Raw genomic sequence first — 12453 nt, 5'->3', positions numbered from 1 at the left:
ACTGAATGATACTCCACGAGTTGAGGGGTAGTCTTCTCTGACCAACCAGACTTGCTAAGTCTATGTGCTGGTGGAGGGGTACATAGCGTCACACGCTCTCTTCCAGCGGCATGTACCACGCCTCGCATACGCGTTACGCCCACTAGTCATCACGTGGGCTTCCTCAGTGCATCTGCTGTGTGACTTAGCAAGTCTGGCCGGTCAGAGAAGACTACCCCTCAACTCGTGGAGTATCATTCAGTGATGGCAGAGGAAGCCGCGGGACGCCGCGGACACAAGTCTACAAGCGCTGAGATGATCTTATAAGAGACGAGACGTGACATGAGGTGGTGAGTGCTGCTGAGCAGCATTGGAATAAGCATCATATAAGGACTATGCATGATTAAGAAAGCTCAAGGGAGCCCTAACCATGCTGTGAGAGTACAGCCCATTGTAGAGGAAGGTGTAGTCCATGGACATTAGTATTTCCTTGGAAGATTAAAACAATATATGGAACTGTGATGCGGAAATTAAACTGCCTAGATCTCAACAGAATTCCATTGATAAATGTGATGTTGCAAAGAAAACTAGATAGATATTGAACTGCTATTCAAACTGAGCATTGTTTGTGCTGACCAGGCCTTAATTTTGCATGTGCATGTGTTGGTGTGAATGGGGAGCGCTCCAATCCAATATAGGCATTGTTTTTAGGGGGGTAGGGGTTGTTTATTGCGGGGTTTGTATACTAAATCAATAAATTATGAAGCATTGTGAGAAATTGGTTCCCTTGTTTGGTAGTTTACTATTTGGCCACAAGATGGCCACATTCAAAAAAGTCCTGGATGTGAATGATCTTGCATCCAGGAACTAGAGAGGATGGGAAAAATGTTTTTGGGCAGAAAGACGGCAGTCTCTGATGAGAGATCGTAGTTTTTCCTGCCGGGGACATAGATCTGATGTAAATGGGAACTATATTCCCATTCACTGATCGGGGACTAGCGGCAGGCGGCGGGAACGTGCACGTTCGTGCGCACCGCGCAGCAGAGCCTATCTGGACGAACATGCTCGTCCAGATAGGCTGAACTGGATATTACACATTTATTTCTTACTCCAATAACATCTGCAGCGTGTTTTGCGGGTCTCTCATCCGCTTCCTCAGGAAAAGTACAACAAGGAGCAGCTAAATGAGTGTCAGGATGGGCGCTACACCTGTCCTGACACACATAGAATAATTTATCAGCTCTATGTGCCGGCATCCAGGCGGGACATGTTGACCTGTCCCTCTGAGGGAAACAGCCCTCTGAGGAACAGATCAACAATACTTTCTTGGTATTTATGAGACAATTCCACCAAAGCTCTAATTCGGGAATAGGTCATTGGGCAAAAGCAGTAAGTAGGGTGCTTGTCACACTATCACATGCTTTGACTAGCTAATGACAGGTCTAGCATGTGATGAACAGTGGATTCCAACCCCTAAGGGTGGGGTCAGGGCCGGATTTCTGGGAAGGTCACAGAGGCCACGGCCTAGGGCGATAAAAATCAGTAGGGCGCAGGACTTGGAGAGATAAGAGGTCACATGTCAAAGTAAATCACCTCTCCTGCTTTGCTCTGGTCTACCTGAATTCCGTAACAAGAGGAACACATTGGAAACCCGGGCACCAGCCAGCAGGATATGCTGCACACAACACCTTTAATACATCCCCAAGAGTCCTGACAGATTATTGCAAAGCCTGACAGCCGTTTCACAGATAAAACTGCTTCTTCAGGCTTTGCAATAATCTGTCAGGACTCTTGGGGATGTATTAAAGGTGTTGTGTGCAGCATATCCTGCTGGCTGGTGCCCGGTTTTCCAATTTGTTCCTCTTGTTACTACATTGTATGCTGACTGATCCGGAGGCACAACCTTTAACTCCTGCTACCCCCTTGGGTCTGCCTACCAGGGTATCTAGTGCCACCCTACGTGTCTACTTTTTACTCTACCTGAATTCCAGAGATCCCTGCATCTCTCTTACTTTTGCAAAGTGTGTGTTATGGCAGTCAGCATCTGCTGTCACCTGTATGATGAGAGGGGACAAACAATCTGCTGTGAGAAGAAAAATATATGGGCTCAAGTTGCAGAACTCTTGAGTTCCGATTAGTTTTTTTCATGCAGCACGCATTCACGGGCAGGAATTAGCAGCTCTCCCCCTCCCTGACTGATGTTAGTTTATTACTAGTAGGTCAGTGCTGTTAAAGACCTCAGATCTGTTAAATTTATGGCTTTAGAGAATGACAACAACATTCTTTGTGCTACAGTTTAACTCTTTCCTGGCTTTTTTTGCCAGCAAAGTACTGTTAGCCATCAGTGAAAGCAGGATGTTTTGAAACAGAATCACAACTGTGTTACATTTATTTATATTTACAAAACAATGTATGCATCTCCTGCTGACTGTATACATAGCTGTGTGCCCTAACATCTTGTATACAGTAACAAAGTCTGATGGCTCATTAACCAAAAGCTCACTGTTTTTCTTTTGGTTAGCCAATAAAAAGTGTTATTCTGTTACAAAACGTCCTGCTGGCTGATTTTAAGATCTGTCTTAAGTGCTAAATTGTCACTGTGTAAAGTACACCTGAGCTTATGCTGGGTACACACAATGCAATATTCTGACAGCTTTACTGTCAGATCGACTATTTCCAACATGTCCAATCTGCTTTCCAATCAATTTTCTGAATGATTTTTCATAGAAGTGAACAGCAAATTGATCAAAAAATTGAAATTAGATCAGACATGATGGAAATAATCGACCTGACAGTAAATCTGTCAGGAAATTGCATCATGTGTACCTAGCATTACACTACATCTATGCCAGTGTGTGTAGTGTTGGATCCTTCTACTTACCTGTTCTCTGTTTTGGATGGGCTTCTCTGCATTGTGCTACACTGTCCCCTATTTATGGCTCTGACGGTAGCAAGTATCACAGAGGACAAAGAAGCAGCGCTGTCCACTGGGGCTCCTTGTGATTTTGCACTCCTGTATGCATGTGCACAGGAGCCGAGGGAGTCTTATGGGTATGTGTACTTGACAAGTGCTGCTGAGGGCTCATACATGAGCATAATTTCTGAAGTATGCAAGCCCAGAACACTATCGCCTGCTGTGCATGCAGACAGGAGCGGGAAATTACATGGAGTGGACAGAGCATGCACTGCTTCTTTGTTGAACGGGGCAAAGCAGCAAAACAGAGGGGATCCCATTCAAACTAGTCAGAGTTGGACAGAATGGGGGGGAGGGGGGGGGGGGCGGCGGTTGGTGACAGCCGGCCTAAGGTGCTGGAAAGTACAAATCCGGCCCTGGGAGGGGTCCAGGATTAACCCTTGACTGGCCATTTATAAGGGTGGACAGTCTCAAGGGACTGCACTTAAACTTTGCTCTCTACTTTCCACTACATCTTAGCTTCATTTTTTATTGGCCAGACACATTATCCCTTTAAAGAAATAGGAGGGAAAAAAATCTAAATAAGGTGACTGTTGGTTATTTCAGACTACTTACCTCCTACTTCCATCAGGCAGGCCTGCACACAGTAGCATGTTTATATGTCCTAACAGGTCAGACCAACAAAACTTGGCAAAGAAGAGAACATTTTTCATAAAGCATTCCCTATACTTTTAGACTCACTATTAAATCACAGTGTGATGAAAAAGAAGAGGAAAACTAATGGCAGGTGTCTAGAATTTACAAGCTTTTGTAAATTGATTTTTTCAGCCTTGTAATGATGGATTTGAGCCCAAATTGTGTATTATCCATTAAGCGTGCTTTCTGCACAACATTTGTCTAAATAAAAGCTATATTTTACAAGAGCATAAGTGAAAGGTAGTTTAATTATCCAGCAAACCCATCATTTACCAAGTCCACCCAGCTTTCTGTAAAACAGTCAAAACCCTTTATTTCTACTTCATAAAGATTCAACTTAGTAACCCAGAACATACTTAATAAAGTCATTATTACTTCTTCCTTTCAAAATGTGCATGAGATTCTGATAATTTGTCTGGGAAAAGTTTCTGTAATACATGCCAAAATGATTCAGATATTACAGAAAGTAACACATTTATTAAAGGGGCACTATGGTGAAAAATTGTAAAATTTCAATTGCATATGTATACATGCATATAATAAGTACATTTGATATAGGAGAAATGCACAGATTTTTTTGGTAACTTTCTGGCTGTCACATGCAATAGGTATTATTAATCTGACACTACTGAACCTCTTACTACTCCATTTCATCAGAGGGGGATTCAGGTTTCCATGATTTTCAAAAGCAACTTCCTGAATGGCAGTTCCACAGTCCAACTGCTAGAATAGTGGCGCAAAAGTAGGCAGGATGGCTGGCATCTTTGTATGGATCCTTACTGGGGTGGGAAGTACAAATCAAAAAAATTTGAGACACCTCCCATGAGTAGATGGACTAGTCAAAAACCGGTCGGTAAGAGATTTGAAGCCTTTAGATTATAATACCTACCATAAGTGTCAACTCCTTCTCTTTTATTCAGTCAACTCTGACTCTTCATGACTATATGTTTTTCTGCATGCCAGATGTCTGTCAATTACTGCTTCTTTCAGCTGTTGCATAGGCATGTTCATAGCTTTATATATGCTTTCCATTTTAACATCTGTCATCCTCTTCTTCTTTTTCCCTCAATCATTTCAAACATCAAGGATTTCTGCAAAGAATCTGGTCTTCTCATTAAGTGACCAAAGTATTTGACTTTTAATAGTAGTATCAGCTCTTCTAGTGAACACTCTGGCCTTATTTGTTTAAGTATTGACTGGTTATATCTTCTAGCAGTACAGGGGACTCTCTGTAGCTTTCTTCACACCCAATTGACAGCTGCATGGAAAGTAAAAAAAAAAAAAAAAAAGTACATTTACTCTGGGACATGATCTTTACCAGCTTATACAATTAAAGTATGCAGTCTCTCAACGTGTCTAATAAAAATCAAAAGGGACTTGCCAGTATCTCTGGTCATGATTATCACAGCATCTGTTCTATTTAGTACCAGTGGTGGTTCAAGCTGGAAAGAGAAACCCCATAGCTGTCACACAACCAAAGGGAAAATATTCAAATTAAGACACTAACTGGCAGATTTTGTTTTAAATATTGTAATCCCCATTCAGATGTACAGTATGAAAGAATAAAAAATAAACTTAGAATTTCATATTAACCATTTCTGCTGTCCGGACGTGAAGCTCACGTCCGGGCGGCTGCTCTGCTGCAGTGGCACGTTTCGGCGCACTCCCGTGCGCAATCGTGGGCACGCCCCCGTGCTGTCCCCCAGTAGCCCTGGGATCAGTGAACGGGAACATGGTTTCCGATCACAATCCGTGTCCCCAGCCGAAAAACCGAAGCGCTCTTACAAGAGGCTTTAGTCTTTCTGCACGTAACATTTTCCGCATCATCCTTGTTCTTCTGCTTAGCGAGAAGCACAAGGAGAAAAAAGACTGATGGTGGCCATCTTGTGGCCAAATAGTAAAACTACATCTACATATTTTTACATTACAATTTACACATATAATAACATTAAAAATTAACTGTTTATTTCCCACACCAAAATATTACCCAAATAAATTTTCATGGAAAAAAAAATTACAATAAAAAAAAAAATTACAATAAAAAAAAAAAGACATAAATAGTTACCTAAGGGTCTGAACTTTTTAAATATGCATTTGGAGGGGATATACTACGGACAGTTTTTAAATTATAAGCTTGTAAATAGTAATGGACGCAAAACGGAAAAAATGCACCTTTATTTCCAAATAATGGCGCCATACATTGTGATAGGGACAACATTTAAATGGTGTCATAACCGAGACAAACGGGCAAATAAAATACATAGGTTTTAATTATGGTAGCATGGGTTATTTTAAAGCTATAATGGCCGAAGACGGAGAAATAATGAATTTTTTCCATTTTTTTCTTATTAATCCTGTTAAAATGGATTTATAAAAAATAATTCTTAGCAAAATGTACCACCCATAGAAAGCCTAATTAGTGGCGGAAAAAACAAGATATAGATCAATAAATTGTGATAAGTAGTGATAAAGTTATTAGCAAAAAAATGGGAGGTGAAAATTGCTCTGATGCATAAGGTGAAAAATCAAGCGGGCTGAAATTGTTAAGAATCAGTTGTGAAATATATTTTTGTTTCACTTTAGTGTAAACCATCCAACATAATTTTAAAGCTGGAAAATAGGAGAGGTAGAATCTGCACATCAGCTCCAATAAAAGCATTCATTTTATTCACTCAACGTGGACAAACATGGCGTACGAGTTACAGGTTGCACTATAAGCACTTGATCATTGTTTCAAAGTCAGTATTAAGTATCAAACAAATATGTATACTGGAATATGATCCATATTTAATTTGAAAGGATGTTGTTAGCATAGATACTAAACAACTACGTGACTGGAAGCTGCTAAGTATGTGTACTCAATTAAAAAATATACAGCTACAAATTGCGTATGGGGCTATTCTCTGGACATGCAATAGGCTCAGGCTCCCATGTGGTCCTAATCTGTGTACGCGTATGACGGTTCTTAGCAGGGGGGCTGTGGAGACTGCCTTGGTCATGGTTCTAGCATGTGTACAGTGACCCCAACCCCCCTTCGCCTGGTGCATTGGGGGTTGATCTGCCATTGATCTGGTTTATCTTGATTGACTCAGCCGAGGGTATTGTTATAATCCTCTCTCCACCTGCTCCTCCATGTGCCACTGCGTCAGCCCTCTTACCTTCTCCATATCCATGGCAACAGATCACATCATTAGTCTGGAGGCTAGCGACGCATCTTTACAGAACTCAGCTTGAACTGTCACCTGTGACATTGAGTCTCGATCCCAGTGGAGCAACATTCACCTGTACCCTGTTTTACAATGAATTTCTCTGTAATCAGTCTGGGCTGTTCATCCTTTGGGTGCAAACTGTTTTTTGACACTGACTTGTTTGTAGAGCTCATTGGTCTTCATGGTGTGATGCCTCTTGCTTAGTGGTGTAGATACCTCTGAGGACTTTCTGAAAAGGTGTGTGACTTCTGAAGGTAATTGGGGGCACCAGGACTTCTTTTTAAGGGTTTCATAGGAAAAGGGGTGAATACATATGCACGTTTTTCAGTTTTGTTTTATTTTCCATTTGTTTGAATATATATATATATATATATATTATTTTCCCATTTTACTTTACCAACTTAGAGTCTTTTGTGCAGATCAATCACATAAAACAAGATAAAGTAACATTAAAATGTAAGGTTGGAATGTAGCAAAATAGGTACAAAATAAAGGGGGTGAATACTTTTGCAAGGCACTGTAAGTATCTGCTTTTTTTCCCCTCGCTGCAGCAATATTCCCTGCCATGGGTGTTTGTTAGCATAGTGCACACCTTGCAGAAAGGGGTGGAAATTGGACATCAAGGAGATGGTAGTTACCTTGGCATCTTTCCAGGTGAGGGTGAACCCCTTATCCATAACCTTAGACCATAGTGCTCTGTGGGGGAGGGAGGCATAATCCCCATAATTCTAGACTACAAATTCCCTGGGGAGTACCAGCCTGAGTGGAGGATGAGAGGTTAACAGTGATTGTGAGTAAGGATACCAGGTTGTCCATTAAAAAAAAAAATGTAATGAATGGACAAATGTATGCACACATGAACAACCAGTGGAAGCTAATATGAACTTGCATGCCCCAAGGTTCTATACTGAGTTATTGATTAAAAGAATGATTGAATAGAACATGAGAATAGGTTTACACAGAGAGTAGCATCAGATGAGGATTAGTGAGATAAAGATATACATTAAGTCTACATGCAGCATTCATGATGAATTTTAGAGGTGACAGGCAGTCTAGGTGGAGGAAAACCAGATAAAATATAATGTGTCAGTAATTGAGAAAAGAGGCAATACTGAGTGCATGTAAGGGAGCTTGGTGGTCTCTGTGCAGTGGAAGTAAAATTCAGGACTTTGACATGTTTTGGATGTGGGGAGCAGAGTAAAGCCAACGGTGACAATACCATTTCCAGTTAGAGAGATGTTAGGGGGTGGGTCTATAAATGAATTGTCCCCGCCTGTGTTTTTGCAGCTCGGATGCTGCTTGCTGGGTCTCATTTACTGAAGCTAAAGTTGAGTGAGTGATACCTGCCCACCCAATGAAAAATACTTACCTGTGTTTACTGAGCTCTATTGTTAACTGTGTTTAGTGAGTATTTATTGAGCAGGTCTAGCATGACAATGCGGTGTCCACCATTGTTATAACACCCAGGCATCCCTGCCCGTTCTGTTCCTCTGAACTTATATCACCCACCCAAAATCAAACTTCTTAAGGCAGAATGAGTGAATGAATAAATGAAGAGTGTGTGATCTGCAAACTAAATGCATGTGCACTTTTGCTCAGTTTTCCTGGCACTGCTCTCAATAGGGATTGATTTAGCTTTGTTGCTCTTGCCCTATCGTTAAAGGTTTTATCAACATTCACACTCACTCATTCAAAGTGAAGCTTTTATGTTAGAAATCAGTGACTGGAGTCCCATTGCTAGAAGAGTACAGAAAGATTAATGTGCCCTGCAGTGTTTAAGAAGTGTAACTGTCTTTTATGGCCCGTACTCACGGGCTGCAAAACTCGCCTGTCGCCAGCACACGTGAGCGTGTGGGCGACAGGCCGGCGACAGCTTCTCGCCAGGTCCCTCCGCGTACACATGCGGAAGAAGGACCAGCTGACGTTCCTCCTCCCCCAGCCGGAAGGTCTGTGAACCTCAATGGAGGTTGCTGTCGCTAGTCCGCGTACTCACGCGGACTAGCGACAGTTGCGGCGGGGGGGCAGCGGCGACTGTCGCCATGCGATTGAAAGTTTCAATCGCATGGCGACATAGCGACGGGCGACAGTTCGGGGGCGCGCGGGCGTGCGACGGCCCATACTCACGGGCGACCCGTCGCCGCAACACGCGCGCGCCGCATGTTGAGGCGACAAAAGTCCCTCGTGAGTATGGGCCATTAAGTTGCACTCCGGGTGTGCTCTTGTCAGGTACTAAAATGTCAAAGGTTAAGAAAATATGTGGGAATTAGTGTGATACCTGTGACTAGTCTACAATAGTATCCTCCCTGCTGACCCTGACCTGCACATTGGTAATTGGGAAGGAATGCTATATATACAGCCATTTTCAGTGTTACTGAAGGAGTAGTGAATTAAGTGTTTGCTGACTGTTAGAATGCCAGAGAACCATTGCATAATTTTCTGCAGCGTCTCATCATAAGTCTAAAGACATATTGCAATATGCATTCTCACTACGCTTGACTTGAAATGAATCAGCTTTATCCCTTATATTTCATACCATCTGACATGTTCACTTTCTCAGTGCATATTCCTCATTCTCTGTCACTTGATATTAGAAGCTATTGTTCAGCAACAAAGTCACGCTTTGCCTAAGTCTGCATTTGATATATGGGGTTATTTCAACATTTATACTATAGCCAAGGCATTTGAACCATTTCCAAAACTCAATTTCATAAAACCATTGCATGCATAAATGCATACATAAAACAAATAGCACTTTTCGTGCACATACAATTTTACAACAGTTTTTAAGTGGCAGAGAATCTATTTATAGTGTAGAAAAGTGCAATATATCAGATTTATGAATCCCTGGATGTGAACTGAAATACGCTCTTCATGTCTTAACCTTTTATAAATATGTTCTGTTTATTTATTTATGGAATGGGGGGGGGGGGGGGGTTAGCATTAAACTTTCTTTGTGTTTTTAGCAAGATAACAATCCTCCATACACATTACGTGGCCAAAAATATGTGACCAGACAGCAGTTTGTTATGCTGATTTCAGCACTACACATCAAGTGGTCAGCACTGTTGTCATAGGGGACAGCAATCTTGTCGTGCAGTGCCATTGCTTTAAATTTCGGTCTGCATGAAGCTTGTACATTGTCCACATGCATCTGGAGACACAGTTAATGGCATGACTTCAATCTACTCTGTGAAGTACTTCTGGATATACCCAAGGACCTGAACCCACACATTCCCAACCTGTGCTGACCTAAAGCTATGTGCACACCTTAACGATGTGTCCCCAAAAATTATCTTTACATATCAGATTAGGCAACATTTTTAAAACAGACAGATGTTTATCTCCCGTCTGAGCCACGCTAAATGTTCTAACTGGGGAGGGCTAATGACTATTTCATCCAAGGGAGATCTAAAGTGTGTATGTAGTTTAAAAATGGTTGTGTTAATGTAGTACACAAACATAGTCTCAACATGGTAAAGTTCACTTACTGTGAGGAATATTTAATTTCATCCAACAAAGGTATGAATAAAATAAATTTCTTTAAACTCAAATATCTTTTAGCATCCAGAACATGTTGTCTCACAATTGGAAGCTCATTTCATATCAAGCATTGTATAACACATGTATCAAACAGAGTGGGTAGGATGACAGTGGTTTTAGGGGATTCAGCATTCTTACTGAAATCTTCTATGTATATATTAGAATTAGATCATGTTACCTTAACCAATCAGGGAGAAGTATTGTGTCTAACTATTCCCAACCTCTTCTGTTATGTTTGTGCCATTCCTGTCAACTGTTCTTAAAAGAAATATCTATGAGCAGATTTTAAATATAAAATCTTTGAAGACGAGCACTATAAAAAGCAGTGCAGGAGATTTGGGTAACCCGGCGCCACCATAGGCCACAATAGGAATTGCGGCTGTAGTGGCGCTCAGTGACAGTGAGTAATTTGGGCGCCGTCAAAAGATGGAGTACAGATTACTACAAAAAACACTGTCATTCAGCCACCAGCAATATAAGCAGCAAAATTACATCATTCCCCACTATCCATAGCGGCCTGGAGGAGGAATAGTAATTAACGCTACCAGGACTTGTGCAGGAGCAGTGTAAGCTGTTTATCGGCTTTACCCTGCGCCCAAATCTCATGGCAGACGATTCATAGGCACACTGGTCAGACCAATTCTCTGGAAGATTAGGTTGAATCGTGGTATGACAAAGTAATCTGTTCTTTGTAATAGATGGTCAATGAGACACACATTTTCTCAGCTTGCATGCTAATGTGGTTTGCATCATGGAAATAGTCTAATCCAAATTGTCAGGATTAGTGAATTTAACTGGCCCATTTCGAACTTACATACATTTTACATTAAATGTGAAAGCCTCAGACTCACAGGGGCAGGCAAGGGAATCACGCACCTCTAGGAGCTGTCAAAGGGAGGGACTACATGGCCAGGGTTACAGCACTGCAATTGGAAAGTGACATACGTGGTATCCTGTCGGGGTGGAGAGCAAGGCAAAGAGACAGTGCACAGAGACAGTGCAGGAGACCGGTACTGCACAGCGGCTCTATTACATTGCCATGTGTGCTCTGCAAGATAGATGGCTCATGCCCCACCTCTTCTCCCACCCCCTCCCGCCTGCTTGGCCTTCCCACAAATTCAGCCCTGTATTTATAATGCTATAGGTACAATCAAGTCAAAGGGTTTTCTTTTTAGCTTTGCTCCTCTTTAAATGTTATTTTGAGCAGGTTCTTTTATGTTGTCCGTTTACAGGTTTCAGCGGTTCCTGTTTGTATGTAATAAACTTTACTGTCCAAACAGCAGAGTCTTGCAGAACAAAAAAAAACTCTTCATAATATCCAATGTAGCAACATTACTGAACAACCAAGGAAGGTAAACACTCCTCTCCATTTTAGATATTTTATGAAACAATTATCCCAAGCTTTTGCTGCAGGAATGCGACATTAGATAGAGACAACAGATTGCAATCAGCATTTCAATATTAGAACATTCAAAATAGAAAGGCAAACCCTGTGCCAATGTTTCTACACAGGACACTCTTGACATACTTTCCAGCCTCCTTTGGAAGCTTTCTGTGGGCAGAGGAAGTGCTACTGATTCATTCTCAGCTCCAAGATGCGGCAGTGTCTGCAATGCTGGATATTGCCTTTGGCACCAACTGTCATCTCTGTAGTCTGGCACAGACAAGCCAAACCAAGTAAATAGAAAAAAAAAACCTTTATAAATAATACCATGGTTTGTGATTCTAATCAATGTTTTATTAACTTGTGTATTCCCCAATGTTTAATATGGCTGTAGTTCAAATCTCATGAAATTTGTTTTCTGCTTCTGCTATTTAATCAGTGTTATTGCATCTGGGACCGATAAACTTATGTTCCCGTTATGTCACCTGTTACTTAAAGAAAAGTCTTGCTGAAACACAATACAGCAGCAGAGAGATGTAGGCTCCCCAGCAGCATCCCTACATGTAGTTTGGTAGAAGCTGTTATTAGCCTGCAGTAAGTTTATTCATAGCATACTCATTTGTTCAGCACAAGGCAAAAAAAAGGGGGGACTGATTTGTTGTCATATCCTGAAACAGCAGGATAAACAAAGCTGGTTCTGCCTCTGGGCACAGTAACAGCTGTTAGAAGCT

General features: G+C 41.5%; 1 protein-coding gene and 1 long non-coding RNA gene across 14 annotated transcripts in view; one reads left to right on the top strand and one right to left on the bottom strand.

The window, feature by feature from the left end:
* Positions 1-12453, top strand: part of CNTNAP2 (contactin associated protein 2) — a 2604396-nt gene that overhangs the window by 908669 nt on the left and 1683274 nt on the right. The gene's annotated exons all lie outside the window — the stretch shown is intronic.
* The window catches only part of LOC137518456 (uncharacterized), a 110483-nt gene continuing 99995 nt past the window's right edge, over positions 1966-12453 (bottom strand). For 3 of the 7 annotated variants that reach the window (XR_011020819.1, XR_011020818.1, XR_011020820.1), the window contains 2 exons: positions 4971-5031; positions 4028-4847 (listed from right to left, as the gene is read on the bottom strand). This is a non-coding gene — a long non-coding RNA (uncharacterized lncRNA). Of the gene's footprint in view, positions 2034-4027; positions 4848-4970; positions 5032-12453 lie in introns of those variants that run through there. The other 4 variants (XR_011020816.1, XR_011020817.1, XR_011020821.1 and 1 more) reach the window with 4 other exon arrangements.

This window comes from Hyperolius riggenbachi, chromosome 5 (assembly GCF_040937935.1).
Source record: "Hyperolius riggenbachi isolate aHypRig1 chromosome 5, aHypRig1.pri, whole genome shotgun sequence".
Classification (NCBI taxonomy): Eukaryota; Metazoa; Chordata; class Amphibia; order Anura; family Hyperoliidae; genus Hyperolius; species Hyperolius riggenbachi.
The sequence above is the reverse complement of the archived record's forward strand: the minus strand, read 5'-3'. Positions and strand labels throughout refer to the sequence as shown.